General features: G+C 32.7%; 1 long non-coding RNA gene across 1 annotated transcript; it reads right to left on the minus strand.

Moving 5' to 3' along the window:
* Positions 1 to 3,877: 3,877 nt before the first annotated feature.
* LOC140433251 (uncharacterized) lies at positions 3,878 to 26,969 on the minus strand. The gene is made up of 3 exons (XR_011949900.1): positions 26,530 to 26,969; positions 5,033 to 5,531; positions 3,878 to 4,752 (listed from the first exon to the last, which is right to left on the minus strand). It is a non-coding gene; the product is annotated as an uncharacterized lncRNA (long non-coding RNA).

The raw sequence follows: 26,969 nt of genomic DNA on the forward strand, positions 1-26,969 counted from the left end.
TTTACAACTCTTTTAAAAGTCACCAACGTTTGTTTCCATTTCGTCTACATAAGATTAAAATTAGTTTAGGTAACATTTTAGTTTGCAACTAGCTCTGATCACTTAAGTTTACAAAATGCCCTCAACCGACGAAGATCTAATGCAAACTAGTGCGATTTTTTTATCTTTCTCTGTATTTTTTGGTTCTTATAGTCTAATAACATTACTAATACTTTTCCAAGAATTATTTTTTTTATTTATATAAATTCTATCAGTTTAATGCCATTCTTATGGGTGACTTTAATGCACGAATCGGAAATGAAATAGTTCCAGGAGTAAAACAAAGATTTAATGAAAACCACGTCAACGGAAAATGGAGAACTCATGGCTAATATCTGTGCCTTTAACGAACTGAGAATCAATAATATATTTTTTGACCATAAGCTCCAGTATAAATATACATTTAAAAACTCCAGGGGTACTAATCTATCATTGATTTGATAGTTACTAATAGAAAAATCCACCCAAAGCAGATTCTAGATATTCGAACGTTAGACCCAGCAGGCGCAGGGAGTGAACACAAACTAGTACTAACAAAGATAAAAAAAATAACGAAAATAACACCAAAACATTTTTTACAGGAAATCACCGAGGAAAAATTCAATGTAGAATCATTGTGGAATGACTCTACAAGATAAATATACCAAAGGAGACTAGCACAGAAAATACAGCTGAAACAAATAGACGACATCGAAGATATAAACGCGAGTTAGGAGAAAATTAAAAAAAAAAGAAGAAGCAACAGAAGCTCTAGGAAAACCCAAAGTCATACTGAACAAAAGAAACAACAACGATACACCATGAATCAGAAAAGAAATAAAAGAAAAATGTAAAGAGAAACAAAAGGCCTACACGAAAACATCAAATACCCCAGAATCTCGAGGCACCTATAGAAAAATACGAAATGAAACAAAGCAGTTGGTAAGAAGAACAAAAAATGAACACTGGGAACTGTTTACAAAAAGGATGGAAGCTACTTCTACGGTACACAAAAGCAAATATGGAGATTCATAAGAAACCAACGGAAAGAAATGGCAGAATTGAAGAAATACAATAACATACCAGCAACCAAATGAGAAATATACCTGACGAAACTGTTTAAAGCAAAGGAAAATAATAATCAACACAATAACGTACCTGAATTGTGACACGAAATAGAAATAAGTTTTCAGGAAGTAGAAATAGCTATAAATTCACTCAAAAATAGAAAGTCACCAGGACCAGGCGGAATAACCAACGAGCTTCTAAAACACAGACAAGAAAGTATAGCCCTTCTTCTTCTTCATGTGCCATCTCCTCTAAGAAGGTTGGCAACCATCATGGCAATTCGCACTTTCGATACCGCTGCTCTAAAGAGGTCAGCAGAAGTGCAGTTAAACCAAGCTCTCAAATTGTTTGACCAGGAGATGCGTCTTCTTCCGCGACTCCTTCTACCCTGCATTCTAGGGTAGAATACGGGGTAGAGTATAGGTATAACCCTAGAGATGACAAAATTTATACAAAAGTTAATATTGCACTGCAAGATACCGGACGCATGGAGAAACAGCATAATAATAACAATTTTGAACAAAAGAGATAAAGATCGTAACAATTATAGAGGTATAAATCTACTGAACACCACACTTAAGCTTACCAGAAAAGTCCTAACCAACAAAATCAAAAAACTAACAACTTTATCAGATCAACAACAAGGATTCAGATCCAGAAGAGCCTGCGTAGATGGCGTATTTGTACCGTAAGACAAATCACAGAAAAGGCCATCGACATCGAATACAATAAACCAGCATATCTATGTTTTATAGACCTGACAAAGGCTTTCGATCGCATCCTAGTCGAAGACATTTTACACCTACTGTATAAAAGAAACATACCAATCAATATTATACAAACCATCGAAAACATCGACTTCTATAATCGAATACAGGCAAAGATAAATGGAAAACTAACACAGTGTATACCAGTACAAAGCGGAGTCAGACAGGGTGACTCGTTAAGCCCACTTTTTTTTAATATAATAATGGACGAAATAATACAAGCAATACGTAAAGTTCATGGCTAAAGAATGGGGAAAGAAATTACATTTATTGTAATATCATATTTATAGAGGTTACAGACATTTTTTGTCCTTGTTAATTCATTTAAGCCATTTATTTAGTTGCACGCAATTTTTTAAAGGTTAATGAAAAGGGCCGTAACTCAATAAAAACTGTTTTTTGAAAAAAGTGATAAGAAGCAAATTTTTTTTAAAAATAATGCGTTAAATTAATGATGCCACAAAATTCATTTGATTTGAACGTACTCAAAAGTTTGGGGGGATTTAGAGCTGCACACCCCCCTTAAAATTTTTCGGTGCGCTTAGATTTTGTTGTTTTGTTTTTTATGAAAAATGCTTTCAGAACAAGAAAGTAACGTGTCCATTTTTATTGTAAAATGTCAAGTAGTTTAGGAGATAAAGCAAAAAAACAATTATTATTTTGAAACTTCAAAGGGCTGTAACTTTTTTTGTGTACACTTTTGTACTAAGGTAAGTTGGATTCAATCAATTTATTTTTGTCCCTGGAATGCGTGATTTAATTTATCACATACCTTTTTGAAACACCCTGTATACTCATTAGTTACCATTTATTTGGACCTAATCAAAGAAATATACTTTGTTGAAATATCAACTGACATTGATCTTCAACTAAAATTCGTGAAAAATGTGGTATTGTAACTCGACCTAAATCAGGACAGTAATTTTAACAACAATTCGGTACGTGAAAGTGAAAAGCTGAAGAAAAGTTATAAAATATGGATTAAGAGAACTACAAAAAATATTAAAAGTGACGAAGTAAACAAATAAAATGTGGAAATTTTTATAACTCGCTCTCCTCTAGCCCTTTCAGTCACCGTGTCGTCAACTGACGACACAAGAATTTTAACTATGTTTAAGTAAATATTACAGTTAGTCACAATTTTGTCAATTGACAACATCAAAAACGGGCCCTATTTTATTAAAAAAAAATGCTAATATTCCTACCAAAAGACATTACCTTACAAAAGAGTACCATAATTGGGAATAATTTGGAATTATTAACAAAATATATTTCATTACACTAAAAAAAAGCGTGACCGAAAGGGCTAGACTAAGCAAAAGTGATAATGTTTTTCATATTAGGTGTCGATAAATAGATAATATCCAAAACAAAAATATTCCCATAGTGTCTTTGATACTGCAGAGTATACAATAGTATACTTGTAAACCATTATCAGACTCCTGTAAATTATTACATATTAGTGGAAATTGAAAAAGGAATAAAAAGGCGAATTCAACTAGACATACCTAATCGTAAAAGATAATTAAAAACGAACTAAATTTTTCGAAATTTATAACCATTATCGCTATCTTTATGACTTTATCGCTAAGTTAAAATGGTCAGGGCATAAATGATGGCAATACAATCAGAAAATAGGGCATAGAGCAATAGAAAAAAAAAGCAATAGAAAATATTCTTTAAAAGGAGACAATAGAGAAAAGATTTTTTGTGAAAAAAATTAAATAGAACAGAATATTACAGAAAATTTGAAAGATTGTAGTGAAAGGATGATAAAAATTATCAATCTATATGAATTGTTCATGAGAAACTATACAAAACAACTAAAAAAGTTACTGATAAGGAAAATTAATTTAATTTAGAGAAATTTGGGATTCCAGTAAAATCCAAGTAAAAAAGTTCAACAGTTAAAACAAATATGGAAAGGAAATAAGGATTCATATAAAAATATAAATTTACTATGTATTTTTATTAAAAATGTACTACATTTATACAAAAATATCAATCATTACAGCACTAAATATATAAAATATAATATTAAATACATGTAAAGTTGTAAAGAGTAGTAAATGACATATGACGTAAATAAATATTATCCTTAAACAAAAATTTATTACAAAATATATTACAGAAATATAAATACAATATAAATATTTTAGGTAAAAATGTTTTCTACATAAAGATTAAATCATCCTAAACAATACTTCAGGCACAAAATATTTATAAATTTTAATAATAAAACAATATTTCTTCAAAACGTGTTCCATTCTTAAATAATTACACAATTAATTCAGTAAATTATTTGTTTTATGCTCAGATAGTCACCTAAAATCTAATTGTAAACTTCTACCATAACATTTGAGTACATGCTTTGAATTTCAAATCACAAAAATTAATTTGCCTATCTGTAACTGTAATATTTATGAATGAATTATGCCAGTTTGTGTTATTTTTTAACAATTTGTTTAAAAAAGTACTTTATTATGTTTTAATGACTACCTTATTTCATTATTTATATAATTATTCATGAATATACTTCTGAAATTTATTCATAAAAGCAGAATTAGAATACTATAAAATAATTTACAAGAACTTTGTAAAACAAAAGTTGTTACAATAAAAAACTGGACTTGAACGATAACCTATATCATGTGTATGCATCTCAAGACAAATATATTGCAACAACTTATGTTAAAGTAAATTAAAATTGTCTACATTACTCTGTTAGTACATCCTGGCGAAGAAGTGGTCCTGTTGGCGAACATCTTCCTGTAGAAATGCGGCCTCCTGTTACGTATACTGAAGGTATACCGGACAGAAGACACTCAGGATACATTCAGTATACGTACAGGGGGTTTACATTAAAGCACCATAGACTCCGTCCTTCCGTCGACGAGCACTGCAAAAGAAAACAGAAAGAAATCAACACCGTGTGTCTATGTATGAAAAATTAAACCCCTTTCAGCGAAGGCACAAAGTTCCCTCGAGGGTTAAAAGCCCTTACGATACACTAGGGGAGGTTTATGCCTTCGTTCGAATTGGGATGGATTTAAAGGGTGCCGACCCTTGGGAAATAGGCAGACGTGCATTAAAAAGCATGCTTGTTTATTTTTAAGTTTTTAATAACATTTGTTTTTGTTAAAGTGGCAATAGTGGTAGACATGCATAAACAAACTTACGGCTCTAGCTGACAGGTGTTGCTCGGCGTAGACGGCGTAACAGACTGACTGGGTCTGCCAGACGATTTGGAATGATAGCGCTTGATAGCGTCCCGGCGGTAGTTGTATGATTCCGACGCTACGCCGACGCAAAGGCGAGGGCGGCTTCCCCGCGACTTGTGGGCAGGATTTTCCATTTTATGTGCCATAATGTTCGGAATTGTATAGTCTGGGTGTGGTTGCACAAAATCCGTTCGGTATTTAAATTCGTACACGGCTTCGGGGTATCTGGCTCCATCTCGGTCCCGTTACTCGAACCAACACGTGGACATATACCACACTGCAATTGTCCGGTTTTTGGTCAGGTATTCCTAAAAGACATTATTATGCACCATGCAGCGGCAGGGAGGGATTGCATTCTTTCATATGCGCTTATAAAAAGGCGGGGTTTTGTCATCTCGCTTTCGTTGAAAAGAGATAGCGGAATACTGGATGAGGACGGGCTCCTGTCCCATTAAACCTATAAAAAGAAGAGTTTATTGATCGGTTTGATAAAAGGAAGATTGGTAAACTACTGCTATAAAGATAGTTGGATATTTTGCTGCTTTGCAATAAGAAAACACCTTTGGATTTCTGTGGAAACAGGCGATTTTTAATTATTGCATTGTCGAATAAACTCTCCTAAAATATTTTTCTTATTTCTGATAAAAATCTTAAACGCTGAGAATGGGTGAATTGTAATGCGACTGCTTTTATTTGTTGTTTTTATGTATGTAGATTTATAGAGATAGCGAAAAACTCGCGAGATATTTTTGTAAGGTTTCGTTTTCATTTGACGTGAACACATTTTTACCCAATACATTATTTGAATTAAATTATACATTTGAGCTTATTTACTATTTTTTTGTTGACGTTTTAAATCAGATTAAGGGGAAAATATTTGTCTCATGTACCTAATGTCTTGGTTTTTACGTACACGCCAAAAGTTGTTATCAAAATGCAATAATTGTTACAGGTTATTTTATTTATAAATAAAACAATAAAATTTATGACATGTCGATCAAGGATTTTATATGTGTATAAAAATAGTAATTTATGCAACAAGTGCATAAAATTGAGCTTTTTCACGAATGGAAAGATTAATGACAATTTCATTTGTGGAAAAAGACACTTTAATGCGTGTGTTGCATACCATATTTTGTCTATAGCCCTTTACAAATAATAAAATCAAAATCAATATTTGAAACATTTTAATTAAACATACAGTCAAATTTATTTGATTTATGAATAAAGCTTCATTTAAATATTTAATATTTGGAAGAGCCAGTTTTGTCGCTGTTTGATTCTTTTAATAAGATGTTGAAGGTTGATTTAAAATACTGCTGATATTAGGTCCTTGTAAAATTCGTGAAAAAAAGTTCATTTTAGTATTGTGTAAATTTTTCACATATCCTTCAGCAAGAGCAGTGGACTTTCTTCCCCCATGTTACTTTAATTAAAGAGTATCTCCACCTGAATTTCTAGAAATGATGCACAAGTACGTCGAAATGTGTCAGATGTGTATATTCTTCTGGATGTGGTAAATTTAAATACTGGAGACCATTAGTGATCGAATTTTCGAAAATGTGTCAGTATCAACTACTTGTTTTGTACATTTTGCATTTCTATTTGCTAGAATTGTGTTGTTCAACCTCAGACTACCATTGTAATGTATGAAATTAATATTTGTACCCGTAAAACGTCGACTTGTATGTGTTTTTAAATCTGGAATCGTGATGGGTAGAAATTGTCTCTTATTTTTAATGTCATAAGTTTTCATTTTATCGTAGACTCCGCATGGATCTAATGACGCATCCAGAGAGTGTTTCGTTACTCCGTTAAAATCGCCCCTGTCGAGATTATGACAATGGGATTTTATTCTGGTCGCTCGTTTCATATCATAAGGGTATCAGGAGAGATCTTTCCAAATAATTCCTCAAATGAATTTATTAACGTTCAAGGATTTTGGCTCAGAAAAATTTGTATAACTCTCCGAGGCTTCCGTGTCTTTTTATTTTCTTTGCTTTTATAGTTTTCTTTCACTATTTCTAGCTGTTTTTCAGTTCGTTTCTCTTTTTTGTCTGCATATTTGTGAAGGGCTTTCAAATGATGTTATCAGATGTGGTATGCTGTCATTTAAGAAAAACAATGTCGATGAGTCATATTTTTGACAGATGTCAAAAATGTCAAAAGATATGTCAATGTCAAAAAGATGTCAAGACATGTTCGAGTGTTTGTTACCATTGTATATTGAGAACGGCTCGATGGGATCGCGCAAAAATTTAGGAACCTACTGAGTGAAACAAGAGCTTTTAAGTGAGATACCTCTTAAATGTATAATATTTTTTACGATTTTCGTTTAAGATGCTATTAGTTTAGAACATTTACTTATATTTAAGTTATCATTAATAATTAAGGTTCTTTTTAGTTTAGAATAGATGGAACTTAATGTAGAAGACTTGAATTTTATAGATCTTTCTTCAAAAAAAGCTAATAACTAGAACCTCTTCGTAAAGTTGTCAATATTATTCTCTAACGTATCATATTCTTTTGGACTTTATTTGAATTTCTCTGGTAGCAGATTTAATATCGCCAAATTTACATTTTGTATGATTTCTTCCGGAGTAGGTATTTAAGTTTGGAATATTCACTATCCATGGCGATAATAATAATATCTAGTAATAATAATCTTCTTCTTCTTTATAAGTAATTCTGCTTTCAAAAGTTTTATAAAAGAAATTATTTACACCGAAAAGAGAAATCCCAAATGACCACGAATGTAACAATTTTTTATTTCCCTCGAATAATTAATAATTCAGGGTAAGATCTAGAAATTAGAAATTTACTTCGAAGGTTACATTAGTTCGTAAACGTAAATTTAGTAAACTAGTGAGATAAAATCGTTATCCAATTTTCCGCTTTGTAATAATATTTCATTAGAATTCCCTGAAAACAATCAATGTTCTACAATTATACAGACAAATAAATTTGCCTTTTGATAACAATCTTTACATTGAGAACCGAATAATTTTATTTGCAAAATATACAAACAGAGATACGATCTCATTTCTATATAGCTTTATTTTCAACAGTCTTCAAATTTACATCACGTGGGGGACAATAAAACCTGCTACATTAAACGAGGAGCATTCGATTAGAGATACTGTTGACAAAGCTATAATAAAATAGAAATTATTAGCTTGTAATGTGTAATGTATCAATGTATTCACGAGTTTTTATTTTATTTTTTAAAGCAATTTGTAAAATATTGTTCCGTTTTTAATCCAAATATATGTTTTACTAGTTAATAATTAATTTAAAGATTACTTTTATTAATTAGAATTACTGAGTATTAGATATCTGAATTGTGATATTCTCGCATCCAAAGCGAGAGACCCTTAGACCAGTTTTGGATTGCGTTAAACAGTCGCGAGTCGCGAAATTATTTACAAAACGAAAAGAACCTTTTTACAACGAAGTTTATTATGTAGCTTAAATAAAAACATGTCAAATAAAAATATAATGCCCTAATTATCACAATCGTTCTTATTCTAAAGATATAGCGTACCTCCTACGAGTGGTACGACGTGTCACAATTCTCAGAGATACTCCAGGATATACGATCGATGACTTTATCAATAGCTCGAGTTCAAGAAGCTACCCACGTGGCAAATAGAGATGTACTACTCCAGATAGTTCTCGAAATAATATCCTTATATATATATATATATATATATATATATATATATATATATATATATATATATATATATATATATATATATATATATATATATATATATATATATATATATATATAAACTTTTTTCCAATTTGTTCGGTCTTCCATCAACCTAGGGTCAAATAGCATGTTCATTTTCCAGAGATCTGCTTGGATGTTATCTCTCCATCGCATTCTGGAACGTCCGAGTGGTCTTTTGCCTGTGGGAATCTCCTCCCATACCAGTTTTACAAGTCTCTCTTTATGCAGTCTGAGCACGTGGCCTGCCCATCTTAGTCGCTGTGATTTAATTTCTTGGACAATATCGGCGTCATTGTGTAGAGTGCTTTTAATTCGTTAATATTGGTTCTGATCTTATACTGGTTTGTGGTGATGTCATGGTGAGGTCCAAGTATTTTTCGTTCAAAGCGTCTGAGCTTTTCTTCGTGCTTTGGTCATGGTCCACAGGGGATAACTTTCGGAGGAAGTAGAGTTAAAAGAGGCGTAAGGCAAGGTTGCATACTCCCCCCCCTTATTGTTCAATCTATATTCGGAAGAAATATTTAAAAAATCACTCAAAAATGTAACAATTGGAATAAAAGTCAACGGCAAACCCATCAACAATATCAGATAGGCCGATGATACTAGTTGCAGAGAATATACAAGATCTACAGACACTTTTAGATAATGTAGTAAATGCTAGTGAGGAAAGCGGACTAACGCTTAATGCTAATAAAACAAAATTTATGACAATTTCCAAAACACAATATCAAGACATTTTAAACATAAGAGGGATTCCAATAGAAAAAGTAAAAAAATACAGATATCTTGGTACAATTATTAATGAAAATAATGAGTATACAGAAGAAATAAAAATGAGAATTGGACAAGCTAGAGCAATATTTAATAAGATGAGAAAAGTATTATGGAGTAGAGACCTTAGTATGCAACTCAAAATAAGAATATTACGTTCATATGTGTTTTCGGTGCTGCTGTATGGGGTGAAGGCCTGGACCTTAAGGAAAGAGGTGAGCGATCGACTTGAAGTACTCGAAGATGTGGACCTACCGAAGAATATTAAAAATAAGTTGGGTAGACCGAATAACAAATGTTGAGATCCTCAAAAGATGACCAAGGAAATGGAAATCATGAATACGATTAAGATAAAAAAGTTACAATATCTCGTCCACGTTATGAGAGGGGATAAATATGTGTTGCTACAAACCATAATGCAGGGAAAACAAAGTATTGGGAGAAGACGCATCTCCTGGCTCAACAATCTGAGAAAGTGGTATAATTGCAGTTCCGTCGACTTGTTCAGAGCTGCAATCTCAAAAGTGAAAATAGTTGTGATGATTACCAATCTCCTTAGAGGAGACGGTACCTAAAGAAGAAGAAGAAGATATATATATATATATATATATATATATATATATATATATATATTGTAAGCTTAAAAATAAATAAATTTACATAAATTAGAACCGCCCGTTTTATTTTAACACGTTACAGTGGTGCCAGGTGGTGTGGGATCATGTGGTTTGCGAAGAATATGTCGACCGCCTGAAGTTAAGAATGACGAATATTCATAAACTTGCCCAACAACACATCCAGTTAGCCAGTGAGAGAATGAGAGATGAATATGATTCTCGATGCAAGAATAAAAGCTTTGAAGTAGGTGGTCTTTATAATCCACAACGTCGTCGGGGCTTGTCCCCTAAATTGCAAAGACAATGAGAAGATCCGTATGAATTTAAAAACAGAATAAATGACAAATATACCAAATTACGAAGTTGCCAAAGGATAAACCAACAGATGTTCACATAAATCGTCTTGCACTTTAGGTTGGCTCAAATGAAACAGAAGAAGTACGAAGAGCTTTTAGGAATTTATGTCAAATTACGCAGAAAGAAAAAATGCTAGATTCGGCGTGACCACAGAAGTTCAACAGGATCTTTATATTGTGTTCAGGAAAACGTCACTCTAGCCCACTGCATTGCTCAAGACCTCGAGATGACTAAAGGAATCTCGTCTATATTTAATAAGAAGTTTGGTAGCTTAGACAAGTTGAAAAATCAGCAGCCTAAGTTGGAAGGGTACTGCGATTAGAAGATGGTCCTCAATCTTGGCTGTATATGGTGACCAGGAAGTCTTATACAGACAGGATAAGCTACGAGCACATATGGCGTGCTTTAACTAACTTTAAAAAATGGTGTGCAATTATGACACATTTTTCGATAGTCAAGGGATTAAAGCAAAGAGACAAGCTGGTACCGATACTATTCATCCTGACTCTCGAATTTGTGACAAGAGAGTTAAATATAGGAAGAGCTAACTAACCTAATCTAACAAATAAATCAATAGAGATTGCCGCCTATGCTGATGGCATCAGTAATATATCTCGCAGAACGGAAGAGGCGGCAGAAATATATTCACAATGAAAAACAGGGGCAAAAGAGACCGGTCTAGAAATAAATATTTAAAAGACAAAATAGCTAACACATGCAGGAGCTAGGGGAAACAGACGCACGGTTAAATTAGAGGACGATATTGAAACTGTAGAAAGTTTCACATATTTGGGACTTGCATTAAGCATTGATGGAACAAAAGAATCAGAAACTCAAACAAGAATAGTAAAGGGAAACAAAGCTTATATTTCACTAACCCATTAATTTAGCTTGTATCACTCGTAGGGCTCTATCCTTATTTGAAGCAGCGATGGATTAATATGACAAATACAAGACAAAAATATGAATACCTACAACTTAAATTATTAAATATGCAAAAGCAAACTAAATGTGAAAGAATAAACTAACTTACAAAAACTTGTAAGATCAAAAAATCCGGATGAATTTTTTATTAACCGCATCAAGAGTGTGATTAAAGGGGGGACAAAATACAATAAGCATAATATAAAATTGCAAATTGAGTGTTTCAGTGAGGACTAAATGAGCGTTGAGATGATAATGACCAACTATCGAACATTTGATCTATTTTTGATTTCAACGGAAACTCAAATAAGTGCAAAAATATGGTACTATTTTTTTAAAAGCTTAAAATACATACCCATTGTGAATCATCTGATGTTATTTAAAAGGAATTTATTTTTATGTTGTCACTTCTAATTCATAATTTAACCAATATTTAGATTTAAATAAATATTTTCTCTAAAAAATTCCTTTTCAAATGATTCTTTATTGTAAGTATTTGGCTTGTTAGCAAAGTTGGTTAGAGCATCACATTGCACTGCAAAAGTATTGTATATAAATATTTCCATTTCGAATTCTGTTTCCTTTTGCCAACTACATATAAATCTTTACCATTTCTGGAATTTTTGTGCAAAATAAAGGTATGTATTGATGTAGTTAGTTAATCGATGTGGTAAATTTTATGTAAATGATAAGACAGTACCGTATCTGCCACGTCTATATAAATATTCCTGGAATATTTTTATAGACGCATTGCATTTTAATGTGACCTACCAATCTGTACCACTACCAATTTACTCCCTACCAATTTATAAATGTCTGTCTGATCAAAACCAAGCATTTAATGTGGAAAACAAACCCAACACTACGTCTATTTATTGATACTTATCCTATTTAGGACCAATTTAAAAAAATATATCAAGATTACTTTGTAATAAAATTAGTAACTTGTAACAAAGTATAACTAGTAACAAACTTGAATATAGCAACACTCAATGTAAGGTCCTTAAACAGAGATGAAAAAATCTATGAGCTAGAAGAAGAAATAAAGGACCTAAAGTGGGACATAATTGGTATCGCAGAGGTAAAAAGGAAAGGTGAGGAGCGCATAACATTGCAATCAGGTAACATCTTGTATTACAAAGGGCACAAAGAACAAAGTCTAAACGGCGTAGGATTTCTGGTTTCTAAGAAACATGCTAATAAAATAGAACAATATGTGGGAATCTCAGAAAGAATTGCAATGATTGTGATGAATATAAACGAGAAAATCACCCTAAAAATCATTCAAGTGTACGCCCCAACTTCAACACACCCCGATGAAGGGATAGATGAGTTCTACGAGAAAATAATAGAAATCAACACGAACTATCACAGCACTTACACACTTATAATAGGAGATTTCAACGCTAAGATTGGACAACGACTAGAAGAAAGCGAAAACTATATTGGTGAATTCGGCTATGGTGTTAGAAATGAGAGAGGAGAAACCCTGGTTAACTTCCTACATAGCAACAAATATTTCGTATTGAACAGATTTTATAAGAAAAAACCGCAAAGAAAGTGGACGTGGTTATCACCAGACGGAAAAACAAGGAACGAAATCGATTACATCATGTGTAACAAGAAAGGTATCGTAGAAGATGTAACAGTAATAAATAATGTCTCTCTGGGTAGTGATCACAGAATGGTTAGAGCTAAACTAAGGATTAAGTATAGCAAACGTAGAATTAACTTTAATAACACGATACAAATAGACATAGAAAAGCTAAAAGCCGATAAAGAAAAATATGCTAGCAAATTAAAAACCGCCCAAGCACTGAATCTAGAACAACTCAGCGTTAATAAAATTAACTCAGTTATAACAAAAGAACTATTGAATGCTAGCTCAGAAGTAGCAACCCGCCATAACAACAAAAAATCCAAAATAAGTGCAGAATCGAAAAATATGCTGAAACAACGAAAAGAGCTCCTGTCACTAAACAAAAGAAATACCACAGAATACAAAGAACTTAATCGAGCCATACGAAAACAGATAAAAGACGATATTAAAAAACATCAACAAGAACATGTAGAAAGAGTGATAGAGAAAAATCAAAGTCTGAAATATACCAAACCGAAATTAGGAAAGAAAAATATTATAACTATGAAAAATCAACAAGGCCAACTAGAAACAAGCAAAGCTCAGATATCAAACATAGTTGAAAACTTCTATACTGAGTTATACCGCTCAAGAAACGATCCCCCCGACTCCTCAAAGCAAAATCTGAAAAGACAAATAACAAACGTAAATTCTGAAGTAATGCCCGAAATAAGCGAAGTAGAAATAGAAAATGCAATTAAAGAATTGAAAAGAAATAGAGCACCGGGTAGTGATGGAATTCTGGCAGAAATGTTGAAAGAAGGAGAAGAAGAAATCATCAGGTACCTAAAAATACTTTTTAATAAATGCCTATTTGAAGGAAACATACCAAGGGAATGGAATACTGCTAACACAATATTAATACACAAAAAAGGGGACAATACAGATCTGAAAAATTATCGTCCAATATCACTACTATCACAACTTTATAAAACATTCACAAAAATAATTACAAATAGATTGACAACAAAGTTCGATGTATATCAACCAGTAGAGCAAACCGGATTTAGAAAAGGGTTCAGTACATGTGACCATCTTCACACACTAAAGGTCCTAATAGAAAAAGTTAACGAATACAATTTACCAATCTGTTTAGCATTTATAGACTACGAGAAAGCTTTTGACAGCATAGAATTATGGGCTATTGAGGAAGCACTGGTCAACAGCAGAATAGATTCTAGATATAGGATATTAATATATAATATATATCAACACGCTGAAATGGTAATCACGATGGATAACGGAATGAAAACGAGGCCAATAAAAATCAACCGAGGAGTAAGACAGGGAGACACCATATCTCCAAAACTATTTACTGCCGCACTTGAAGACATCTTTAAATCACTAAATTGGGAAACGAAGGGACTGTCGATAAACGGAAAGTATTTAAACCATCTAAGATATGCAGATGACGTAGTACTAATAGCCGACAGCTGGAAAGAACTGAAGACGATGATCGATGAGCTTCATACGGAATCCATAAAAAAAAGGACTGAAAATGAATCTGAGTAAAACTAAGCTAATGTCGAATAAAGATGATTAACCGACGATAACCATCCAAGGAACAAAAGTGGAACATGTAGAAGAATACATATATCTGGGTCAGAATATCAAGGTAAACAAAGAAAACCAAACTACCGAAATAAGCAGACGAGTAAGAATGGGATAGGCCGCATTTGGAAAACTCTCATACATACTGAAAGACAAAAAGATACCCCAAAACCTTCGAACCAAAGTGTTCGATTCTTGTATCGTTCCCGTTCTCACTTACGGAGCTCAAACCTGGACATTCACAAAAAAGAACATGGACAAGATTCGAAAAACTGAGCGAGCCATGGAACGACAGATGCTTGGTATCTCACTAATAGATCGGCAAACGAACGAAGCAATCCGGAACAAAACAAAAATAAAGGACGCCGCGAAACAAGCAGCTAAATTAAAATGGAAATGGGCTGGACACAACGAACGTCTCGAAGATGGTAGATGGAACAAAGAAGTCGGAAACTGGCGACCGTACGATGCGAAGAGACCAAGAGGAAGACCTCAAATGCGCTGGAGCGACGATATCAAAAGCGTCGCAGGACCAATCTGGAAACGCCTAGCACACAACAGGGATGAATGGCGAGAAATGGGAGAGGCCTTTATTCGACAATTCGGATAGAAAAAGGGCTAAAAAAAAATTGGTAACTTAAACATCTCTTCGAAAACGAAACACATCAAGTCCATCTTTAGCAAATCTACTGACAACATTGATAAATTAAACAAAAGTGGTACTTGCAAAATACAGATTGCCATGACGTCCGAAACGGATAGAGACTACAAGAAGAAGGTATTTACAAACTGTCTTGTGGGGACTGTAACATGACGTATGTGGGTAGGACAATGAGAACCCTGACTCAAAAATCAAAGAACATCTTAATAACATAGATAAATTAAACTTTGGACATCACATCAAATTTATTAATCATTCCTTTTCTCCTTCCAAAAACAGTAAAATTTTACGTAACATTCCAAATAAAAATTTTAGACAAATGAACCCTTTAGGAGACCTTAGGTTATCAAAAAAAAAATTAAATTGAACTCTGATTGTTGCTTAAACACACAAATTTATCTCAATTGCAATAATTATAAACCTCTTTTTAAATTATTGTGGAAAACCTTGAGGAAGAAGTATGATCTCATGAAGTCTTTTTATCTTTTTTTATGTCTTTTTATAGTGATTTTTTCATTTTTAAATTCCATTACCAATTTATAACAATTTGTAATCAATCATTTGACAGATCTTCTTTAAAACAAGAAATTTTCAAATGTCCACAATTTCAATCCACTTAAGTATCATACTTTGAAACATTACAATCATGTTTCTCCTTTAATGATTTGAACTGTTGTTTTATGGATAATTTGTCAATTGAGCCTGCCTTGACCTTCAGGATTTTCAACATGTTTTTCTAATATTTATGTAACCTAATTTTAACTCATTAATGTAACTCATTTTATTTTGACTTTCAATTCATAATTTTTTTGATAATTTAAATAATCCTAACTTCACATGTCAATTGTCACCTTCTGTGAGAAAGCATTTTAAAGGCCGGCATTCGATTCTACACATTCTGTCTACCGCTTCAATTCGAACCAAATGGTCGGGTTCTTACAACCGTACCATAAACTTTTTTAATGTGTTTTTTAATCACTTAAGTAGTGGTGCTTTTTAAAACATAACGTAAGTTAAAAATCATAACACTTACATTAGTTACTTATATTGTAACAAAACTTTCAAATTATTTTTCAAACAAAGTTTTAAAAATAATTCCTAATGAATATTAAAATTAATATTATTCCCACCATCTTTTCGCCAAGTACGGAAACATCTAAATTACCTCTCGAGAATCCAGCTGCAGTTCATAGTAGTTCTAATTTTGACCTAAACAAATCCGAGCGCTAGTGACCCCCACTGAACGTCATTTCATTTCTTCTTTTCTTGTCGTCAAACAATAAGGGCGCATGTTTTGTGTTGGTGTCTAGAAGGTATGCTCAAAAATTTCCCTTTTTTCTTTTATATTTCAAATAAATACTTATTTTAGACCTTTACTGAGAATCTTTGTTTTTTCTGGAACTACGTTTATTTGCCCGATGGTGCTCTGATTATGGTTTGTAATATAATGTGTTTTGAAGAAATGCTGTCTTAATTGGCCCCTGTGAAATGGTACACTTAGTATTTAGTTATTTACCGGTTTACTGTATAAAGGTTGACCATCTCATATAAATGCCTTTTTGTGGAATATCCCGTTTGTTCAGTCCTATGGATTTTTATGGTGGATATATGTTTTTGCTGCCAATAGATTCAACTTTCTAAAATTCCAGCCTGAGTACCTAGTTGCTAAAAATATATCTTTTTCTACAAGACACACAAGCGTTTTTTAAATTTTGTTTAAAGATTTTGTGATTTGTTTTAAATTTTTCATTTTATTTCTCTGTCTGGGCTCATTTCCTTACGAGGGTAAATAACAGATAACGCATTGAATTCATTTTAATTTTAAAGATAATGCGAACAGATTGTATATGAATTTTGAAAAAACTACATTCAAATCTCTTCCGACAAGAGCGAGGAGGCCTAGAATAATTATGTAGGTAATACTGTACAGGGTGCTCTAGAAAGTTGTACCTTTCGAATCTTTTTATTAGTGTTGTATTGTAGGATGGCTTTGTAAACCGAAAGATCTCAGCTAGGAATTCAAATTTTTACACAGTTCAAAAATAGTTTTCCATTTTTTTTGGTTATTTATTAAATAACAGAAAATTGTCTTACTTCGGCCACACTGTGCGGAATAATAAATATCGACTTCTACAGTTGATTGTACAAGGCAAGATTAAGCACAAGAGAGGTCCTGGACGGAGACGTATATCCTGGCTGGCCCATTTTAGGAAATGGACTGGTCTAACATTAACTGTTTTATTGCAAGATGCTGTGAATAGAATAAGATAGATCAATGTGGTCGTTAACATCACAAGAAGACAAATATCTTTAGAAGAAGTGAATACTATCAGATATGCAAACGATACGATACACCTTGCAGACAACAGAGAACGGCGGCAGATTTTGGTTGATCGCACTACGCGAAAGATCGCACTACTACGTTGATAGTACTTCGAAAAGTATGAAATGGCTCTGGACACAACAATCTGGATTGTCGGTAACAACAAGATTGGAGACGAAAAGATCTTCGTTAAAATAAAAGCGTTAGAGAAAGTAACCAAACACAATTACCTGTGATATGAGCTAAATGAACAGTAGGACCGTATCCTTAAAATATAACGACCATTGTTATGACCAGAAGCGCTTTCAGATTTCTTTCAAGATGAAAGCAGTAATATGTTATGGAAAACTGAGAAAAGAAATTTGAACTAGATTATTGAGTTGCTACATATTCTGTGTCCTGTTATAGGGAGTTAAAGCCTAGACAATTACGGATGCAACTGAAACACTTGCTAGCTTTAAGATGTCGTGTTATCGTTTAAGATGTAAGAAACGTCTTAGAAGGATGAAAACCTTAAAGGAAACCTTAAGGATAAAAAAATAAAAAGAAATACTCAACATTACGAAGGAAATAAAAATCATCTACTTTGGTCAAATACTAATAAATAAAAAATATAAGTTATCGCGATTGGTTATACAAGAGAAGGTGAAAGGAAAAAGACCACTTATGAGACTGCGCCCGTCCTGGTTGAAAAATTTAAAGCAGTGGACTGGAAAAACAACAATAGAACTCTTCAGACCTGGTGCGGACCGAATAAAATGGACCGGGAAGATCAAAAATGTCTTTAAAAGATGAGGCTCGATAAAAATAAGAAGACAAAATATTTTTTGGGTCAAACTAAGAAAAGATGGATGATGCCAAACGATCTCACCTTATCTACCATCTATAACTAAGTTGATCTGATAAAGTCCGGCATACAATAATTAATGGCAACGTTCTTTAAATACTTCTCCTTCTTTTGACTAGAAAGACTAAACTTGAATGCATATGGAGGATGTCCTACTTGTAGCATATATACTCCATTCCATATCTTCTGGCATCATACCGAATTTATGTGTAGGCATTTCGTCTGCAGATATATGTTGTCTTTATCATTAAATGTTGACAGATAGATGAGACCTACAATTTAACGTGGACCATGAATGAGTAGGTGTAGTTTATTATTGCTTTCGAAGACACTAGAGACTCTAGTACTAATACTTCAACAAAAAAGGGGCAAGAATTAGAAAATCTATTCCACTAAAATGCAGTAGATTGCTTCCTAATGCGCAGAGGAACCTATGTACCAAGTTTCAAGACTCTAGAACTTTTCCTTTAGAGTTATCACATTATCAAATAGAACGAGGTGTACCTAATTTCAGACTTACAATGAACAGACCATATATGTGCCATCTATTTACTATAGCCATCTAGGATGTTAACATCATAAACAGCTTGAAGCGTTATTTTCTCATCAACGTTTTTATTGTGTTCCATTTGACTGTTTTTCTGAATGTGCACGATCGGAGGGTCCTCGCCTCAGTTTTTGATAACTAAATACGGTTTGATAACTGACTACCGTGAACCGTTTAATAACATATAATCGTCTGTTCTCTATCTGAAGGATTGGTTTGTGTATATTCTCGTCCGTCGTTTTATGCACGTTTGACTTTTATAAATTTACGCCTCCTTATTCCTTTACCGTTATCTAATTTAGCTAACTCTTTATAAATAATTTTCTGGTCAGCTACTGGCTACATGCTATGTAAAATACATTTACCGATCAAAGAAACCAAATAAAAACAATATATGCATGTCTACCACTTGCTTCCCAAATAAATTTTCAATTTCTATCCATATATTTTAGGTAAATTATTATAGTGATTTGCATCTTTTTAAGATAAATGTAAATTGTGCGGTATTGGTGTAATAATCTTCTAGGAAATATGTAAGTACTGAAACTCTCTGGGTATAAGATGTATCAGTGAAATATACATCTGGAATCAAATGTTGCGCCACGAGGCAATCTGGGCAATCTACGTAGCCAGTACGAATGTAATTGTAGATTAAGGATATTTATGATATTGTAGTAACGTCTCGTGTACATATACTAGTTTTATTATATCGCATCAAAGTTCTAATGTTCGGTACGTTACTATCAACATCATTTATGGAGCTTAAGTTCGAGCTTCGTATGCTACATAGGAAATCTTAGTTTATTTAGTAAAACTACAAAGTAATCGTAATTTACATTAATAGTAGCATTGGCAATATTAATTAACAATTTCTTGATAAGTTATTACAGTGTTATTCAATTAATTTGTAATTATACTCAAAGAGAACGGTGCTTTCATATAAATTATTCATTTAATGTACAGATTGTCCAAGAATTTTTGTCAGAGAAATTTAGATTATTATAAATATAGCTAAAATTGATAGTTTTTAAAAAACTGATATACTCTAGCAAACAAAAAATATATATAGTCATCCAAAATCACGCGTAGTAACTGGTCGAAAATAGTAGAAATCACGTGTCAATTATGAATTCTCGAAAATTTTAAATTCGATCATTGGTGGCGAGTAAGAAAGTATATTTTCTTGCTGGTCACTTTACATTGTAAGAATAGAATATTATATTTCTGCTTATAATAATAAAAATAATACTTTAGATATAGTTTATAAAATAAGTTTTCATGAATCAAATTGTAACAAATACAATCCTCTCAGCAATTGATCCTACGTATTAGACAATAAACTGACATTATGTCAAAATGTGTTTACACAGCAAAATAAAGACACAACAAATGAAGCAACAGCTGAATTAGCAGCTAAATCAACAAAGTAAATACTTTCATTTTTCAAGCGTCAATAAAAAAACTAAAAATTCCGCCAAAGAAAGAAATGGAATACAAAGTAAACAAAGTAAAAGGGGAAAATCACAGTTGTAGGCTGTACAAAGGGAGTTCACATAAAGGATTACAATTGTTCAAAACATTTTCGGTCCAGTCGGATCATCATCACTGACACCTGAAAGTATATTTTCACTTTAAAATGACAAAAACATGGGTAACATTTTGACTGTTAAATTTCTAAAAATGTGGAAAACACTTACATTTTAAGAGTAGTTGATACTAGTTACGAAAATAGGTGTAAAAACCTTTGTCGTGTCAAAAAAAAATGACAATGGTGGTTATATATGATGAACGACACGAGGTCGATGTTATAGAATTTCACCTAAAGGGAGCATACGTCTTCCCTGCTCGAAAGGAGGATGACTTTCTCCATCGGTTAGTGCCAGCCAACTGACTAAGTCGAGGAGGAAGTACATCTTAAAAGACAAAGTAACCGACTCACTTGCATGGTATGAAACAGGAATGATAAAACAACCTAGCAAAATAAAAAATTTGATGCTATATATTTAATAAAGAATTTTAAATATTTTTGATGCTGATTTTTTATGGTTTTAAGTTTTTTTGGAATCGATTGTAATTCTAACTTTACTCGAAAAGATATACACAAAGGCACCTGGAAATCACCAGACGGATATACAGTAAATATGACAGATTATGTTATTGTAGACTGAATGTATTGTAGGCTGATTTAAATAGAAGATGTACAAACAGTATTTAAATCAAACTTACCAAATACTTTAAAGGCAAAAACTTTTGATCAGTATGTGCTGCCGTTACGGACATATGAAACTGAAACATGGGTTTTAAACAACAATATAGTCCACAAACTTAAAGGGACTCAGAGAGCTATGGAACGAAGAATGCTCAACATTAAGCTCAGCGATCGTAAGTCCAATGAGGAAATAAGAAGACGAATACAAGTTACAGATGTAATCCAAAAGATTGCCATGTTAAAATGGAACTGGGCAGGACACATAGGAAGAATGGAAGACAACCGTTGGTCGAAGCGAATTATTGAATGACGACTAAGGACATACTTAAGGGAGACTTACATTCGACAATGGATCGAATAGCTGTTGATGATGAATGTATGGAATTCTGTTGTAGAGCAAATGCGGATTCTGACCACTGCTGGATCTTCTTCTTCTCGTAGCACTACAACCCGGGGTAGGTTTTGGCTGACTACAACTTGCTTCCATCTTGAACGGTCGTCCATAATAGTTGGGTCAGTGGGCAGCCCCATTGTTCTTAGATCTGACCATATATTGTCTCTCCATCGCATTCGTGGACGTCCTAAGGGTCTTCTTCCTGTGGGGGCTTCCTCCCATATTAATTTGGCAAGGCGGTTATTAGGGAGTCTATGGACATGGTCAGCCCATCTAAGACGTTGGGATTTAATCTCTTGGACTATATCGCTCGCTTTATACACCTGCTTGACCTCAGCATTTGTTCTCATTCGGTATTGGTTGCTATTAATGTCGTGATAAGACCCAAAGATTCTTCTGAGGATTTTCCTCTCAAAACATCTAAGTTTTCTTTCAGTTTCTTTGGTCAGGGTCCACGTCTCACACCCATACATGAGCACCGGTCTAATCACCGTTTTATATATTCTAATCTTTGATGTTCGTGTTAGGCTTTTAGATTTAATAGTATTGTGGAGGCTGTACATACATATGTGTGTTGTACAGTAATGTCAGATAATAACAGAAAGAAAAAACAGAGCAACTTTACTGATGCAAAAGGCAACAACAACCTTCAAGCAAAAAAGGAATATAAATAACTACCTAAAGAGGAAAATAAAATCAACCGAAGAAAGAAGAGAGCAAAAATATGAACAAATAACTTCAAGAACAGTTTGTAGTACTCCATTTAACGTTTTGTGTTGCTTCTATTTATGAGTTTTTAGTATGCCGTACGCTAAATAAAAAATAAATTCTCGGCTACTGACACGCTTTTTGGTAAAACTCAGGATCAGCTAAATGATACGATTTACTTAAGTAATCGCGCGTATGTCTCATTTAATTTTTTATTTGCTGGAGTATGAATAGTTATAATAAGTTGGAACAAATGTAGAGACTTCAAGAAATTAAAAAAATTACGTTTTTCTACATTCATAGAAAAGACAAAATTTTATTGAAATATATTTAGTAAAAAAACTGGTTCTTTATGGCAGTAGTGCAATAAAAATTTTATTGCACTCAGCTGTCATTTTACTACAGCGTTTTGTGATCATGACAAACATAAACATTCAAACGGACGCTATATTAGGTTCATTTTCCGAGGATTATATTATTACCTATTAAACAGTTGCTTATTTTATATTATTTTAAATCATATTTATTAAATACTCGATTTTGAAATTACTAGAAACCGCCTTTTATTAAAAATCCCATTAATTACTATAAATTCAAATGTAACTAAAAAGGTCCTGAAACTGTTTTCGTGTGGCAAGTGAAATACTATTTTTATATAGGATTAAAACACAATTGATTATAATGAGAATGATAATTTACATTTGTTTTGACGTTTTTATTTCCAATCCGGAAGTTGTTTTCAATAAATTTTTAAAATAAATTATTAATGATCTTAACCTGTAAATGTTTATAAATTGGCGTTGAGTGGAAATACCAACTCAAATTTGACAGTTGATTCCACAGTAAATTTGACAGTTGACTTAAGTACGATCTTGTAAGCATTAGCCATATTTTGAGTGAAATTCTGAGAGATGTTGTATATTGACACCAAATTCTGATCTTTCTCTCCTGGAGTTCTGGCTCTAATTTATTATTAATTTTTTAATCAAATAAAAGGCAGATATCGAGTACAGTTTTTTATTGAATCTTGCCCAAGTACTTTCGCTCCTAGAGCATCTTAGGGGCATTTCGTCAAAAATATAGGCTATCCAACAATTTGGTGAATGTCAAAAATGTTTGTTGGATAGCCTATAATTTTGACGAAATGCCCCTGAAGATGTTCTAGGAGCGAAAGTACTTGGGCAAAATTTAATAAGAGACAGTGCTAGATATCTGCCTTTTATTTGATGAAAGTTCAATTATTCGAGCATTCAACCATATATCGCTTTATTATTAATTCGTTAATGTTGGTTTATTCTTACTGCTGAGTTCTGCTGTTAGTATTGGCAACCAGAGCCTAATTCTATTGATGTGTTTGCTACACATTTTTCTTAGTTTAGTAAGACGAAGAGTGCTTCTTTAATTTTCCTCTTTTGGTTGTCCGTTTCTTTCACAACTATTGATGCATCTTTCCATTGCACTCTGTGTTCATTATCCGAGATATATTTGCATATCTGGAATCTGTCAAAATCTATTTTTAATGTATGATTAATGCTCATATATACCAATACTTAGAAGTCTTGAAGTTTGTCCCAGATAAAATTGTTGCATTCAGAGGGTATATTATAAATGCAGTTCTTTGATCTACCTGTGTGTTGGTAGGTTTGGTTTTAGAAAGAATAGATCTCAGTGTGTTACTTGTTTTAAGTGTTGTATGATTTATTTAGTTCCTATTCTTTTTTTGTTTTCTGAGAATAGATCTCAGTGTATTGCTTGTTTTAAGTGTTGTATGATTTATTTAGTTCCTATTCTTTTTTTGTTTTCTGATAAGCCTTTTCCCTACGGTATTGTTGTTACCTTCAAATCGCTTCTTGTATTTTGGCGTTTTGTTGTTTCCATTCTTCAATCTTGTTGAATGAGCTGAGATATGTAGCTAAGATAATTTTGAACAAAAATGCTTATAAGCACTTTTTCTGTAGAATGAACCGTGCTCTCGGAAATAACGCTTGAAGAGACCAGCGATTTTAAATGTCAGTTACGAGCGCGAAAACAATTTTTTAAATAAAATTTGTATGAACTCAACGGTAAAAATTAGATATCTTTTGATCAGAGTGTCCTATCGACAAGCTATCGTCTCCAATTTTTGTATTTTGCCGAAAATAAAGTCAGTTTTTATTAACATGTTAAATTCTGTATACGTATGAGTTCTGATAGCACAAACTCTTTTCAGATTTGAAGGCGCCTCCAAAATAGGAAGAACTCACAAGAAGACCTGATCAAAATATCTGATATAGACAGCATTTAAAAAACAAGCAAGTTTGTTAAATTAAATTATAATTAAATTAAATTATAATACCATTATATTTGCAGTTCACTAAAAAGTTTGTAAAAAATATATTTACCCATTTTTACAATTAAAAATCCATTAAAACTGTTTTGAAGTTAAATATTGATATAAATTACAATAATTATGATATTAAATAAACAAGTTTGGTCAGTTTATTTGCAATTTGCGTACGAGTAATATATTAAAAGTGCTAATACTATCGCTGATCTATGACACTAGGTGTCGCTCTTACGAACTTATACAAGTGCTTCATATCAATTTAAAAGCCAAGAAAGAAAAACCTTTGTAAGGTCATTTGCTTGTAAAAATGAGAGTGACACTAAAAAGAATTGACGTGGTATCCAAAAAAATTTGATTTTAACAATGTACGAAATCCAAAAGTAATAAAACTGATGACAAATGAAATTGATGACAATATGAAAGCTATAAAGGGCAATAAATGACAAGTTTTCAAACAGCATTAATTAAACCATGTGAGGAACCTAGAATGATACGAAAGTATTAAGAACTACAGAAAGAAATCCATTGGAGGAAATTCATACATAAATAAATACGTACAGCTAAGAAAAAATGATGCAAACTCAATGCGATAAAGTTGAAGAGCTACCAAACAAATAAAACTAACAAAAACAAAAAAAGATGGTACAGTAGGCGGTACAGTAGACTAGAGCATGCACTTTCTGCATTTTTAAAATATAAATATAGTAATCTTATTATTTATTTATTAGGTATTTATATTTTAAACAAATCATATTATACTTATTTTTTATTTAAAACTGATTAAATATGTGATTACAAAAAAACAAATTAATCGAGAGTAGTGAATCGATATAAAGAATCGCTATTCTGTGACGCCTTCTCATGGCGCTAGTTCCGCGACGCTCGCCCCAGCATTTTACTATAGAGAAAAATGTAATACAACGCAAGTATAATAGAACTTTCGCTTAAAAAAAAATGTAGTGGGAGTCACTGGTTATGTATCAATGGTAAGGAGCATCAGACAAAACTATTCCTAGAAGCAGTAGATAGAACGAAGACGAAGAATATTAAATTGGATACAGGAGTTTGCAAGAACTATATAGAGCCACCATTAAGCGACCAAACTAATACAAATAACAGATATAAAATTTTATTGTTAAATTGAAACGATTTAAGATAAAACAATGAAGAAGATTAGCATAATGTGATGAATACAGGCCAAAACAAAATGAAACCAAAATAAGCATTTATTATTATGCACATCATCATCATCATCATCATACAGCCTTCTGCGTCCAAAGTTGAACATAGGCCACCCCTGTAAGAAATTAGGGGAGGCCTATTCTGCAAATACAGTATAGAAAACGACGCTATTATATAGGTATAATAGTTATGCATAATACAAAATGCACAAATACAAAATCAAAAACAATCACGAAACAAAATGTGTTCATAGAACGATAAAGAGCATAGAATATATTTTCAAAAAGAAACTGCAATCTATTCCCCATTCAATTTCGTTTTTCATAGTTTGATAAAAATAATATAATAATATTGTTAGCATGTTCACAAAAATCTGCTTTTTTCTTACTTCATCAGCTAATTATAAAAAAGATGGTTTAGAATTACCATAAAAATAGGTCATCATAATATATCTACCGTGATAGGTAATTATTTCACTTTTTAATTTATTAACAAGTTGAAATTACAAATGTTAATTATATGGAATGATAATGAAACATGCATTATTTTGTTCAAATTGCGCAGAGATAAGTAAATTAAGTATTCACTTGTAGATTTATAGTTTTTGCGGTTTAAAAACAACTCTACAAAAATTCTGTAAGAAAGTAACAATTCTCTTACCTTATCGATAACCCATACTTCAACAAAATCACTCTATTAGACCGAAATGATTCAAGGAAAACCAGTTTTTAGGCAGTTTATCTCGCCGTCGTAGAATCAAGTCGGCCATTTTCCGACGGCAGACGCTACATAGACAAAGAACCATCATCGCACATCACATTGGCATTGTGTTTGTGCTGTAAGGGGGACCTTGGACTTGGAACTTGGCTGTCACGCACCAAACATAATACTGTAGTCTGGGTGAGTAGTGCGATGTCACCAAATCACAATTGTCATTTGTCTGTCCTCGTCGGCTCGATGGGCCATTGCTTTGGCCGTTGTCTGAAAAGGCAAACGAATGAGAAATGTGTGTAAAAAATCGGTTTAACGTACGAAATATGAGTCATGCACAGACGGGATTCAGGGTTTAAAAACGGTTATGTGGTAGCAGTAGCAGTGAC

This window comes from Diabrotica undecimpunctata, chromosome 2 (assembly GCF_040954645.1).
Source record: "Diabrotica undecimpunctata isolate CICGRU chromosome 2, icDiaUnde3, whole genome shotgun sequence".
In the NCBI taxonomy this organism is placed as follows: Eukaryota; Metazoa; Arthropoda; class Insecta; order Coleoptera; family Chrysomelidae; genus Diabrotica; species Diabrotica undecimpunctata.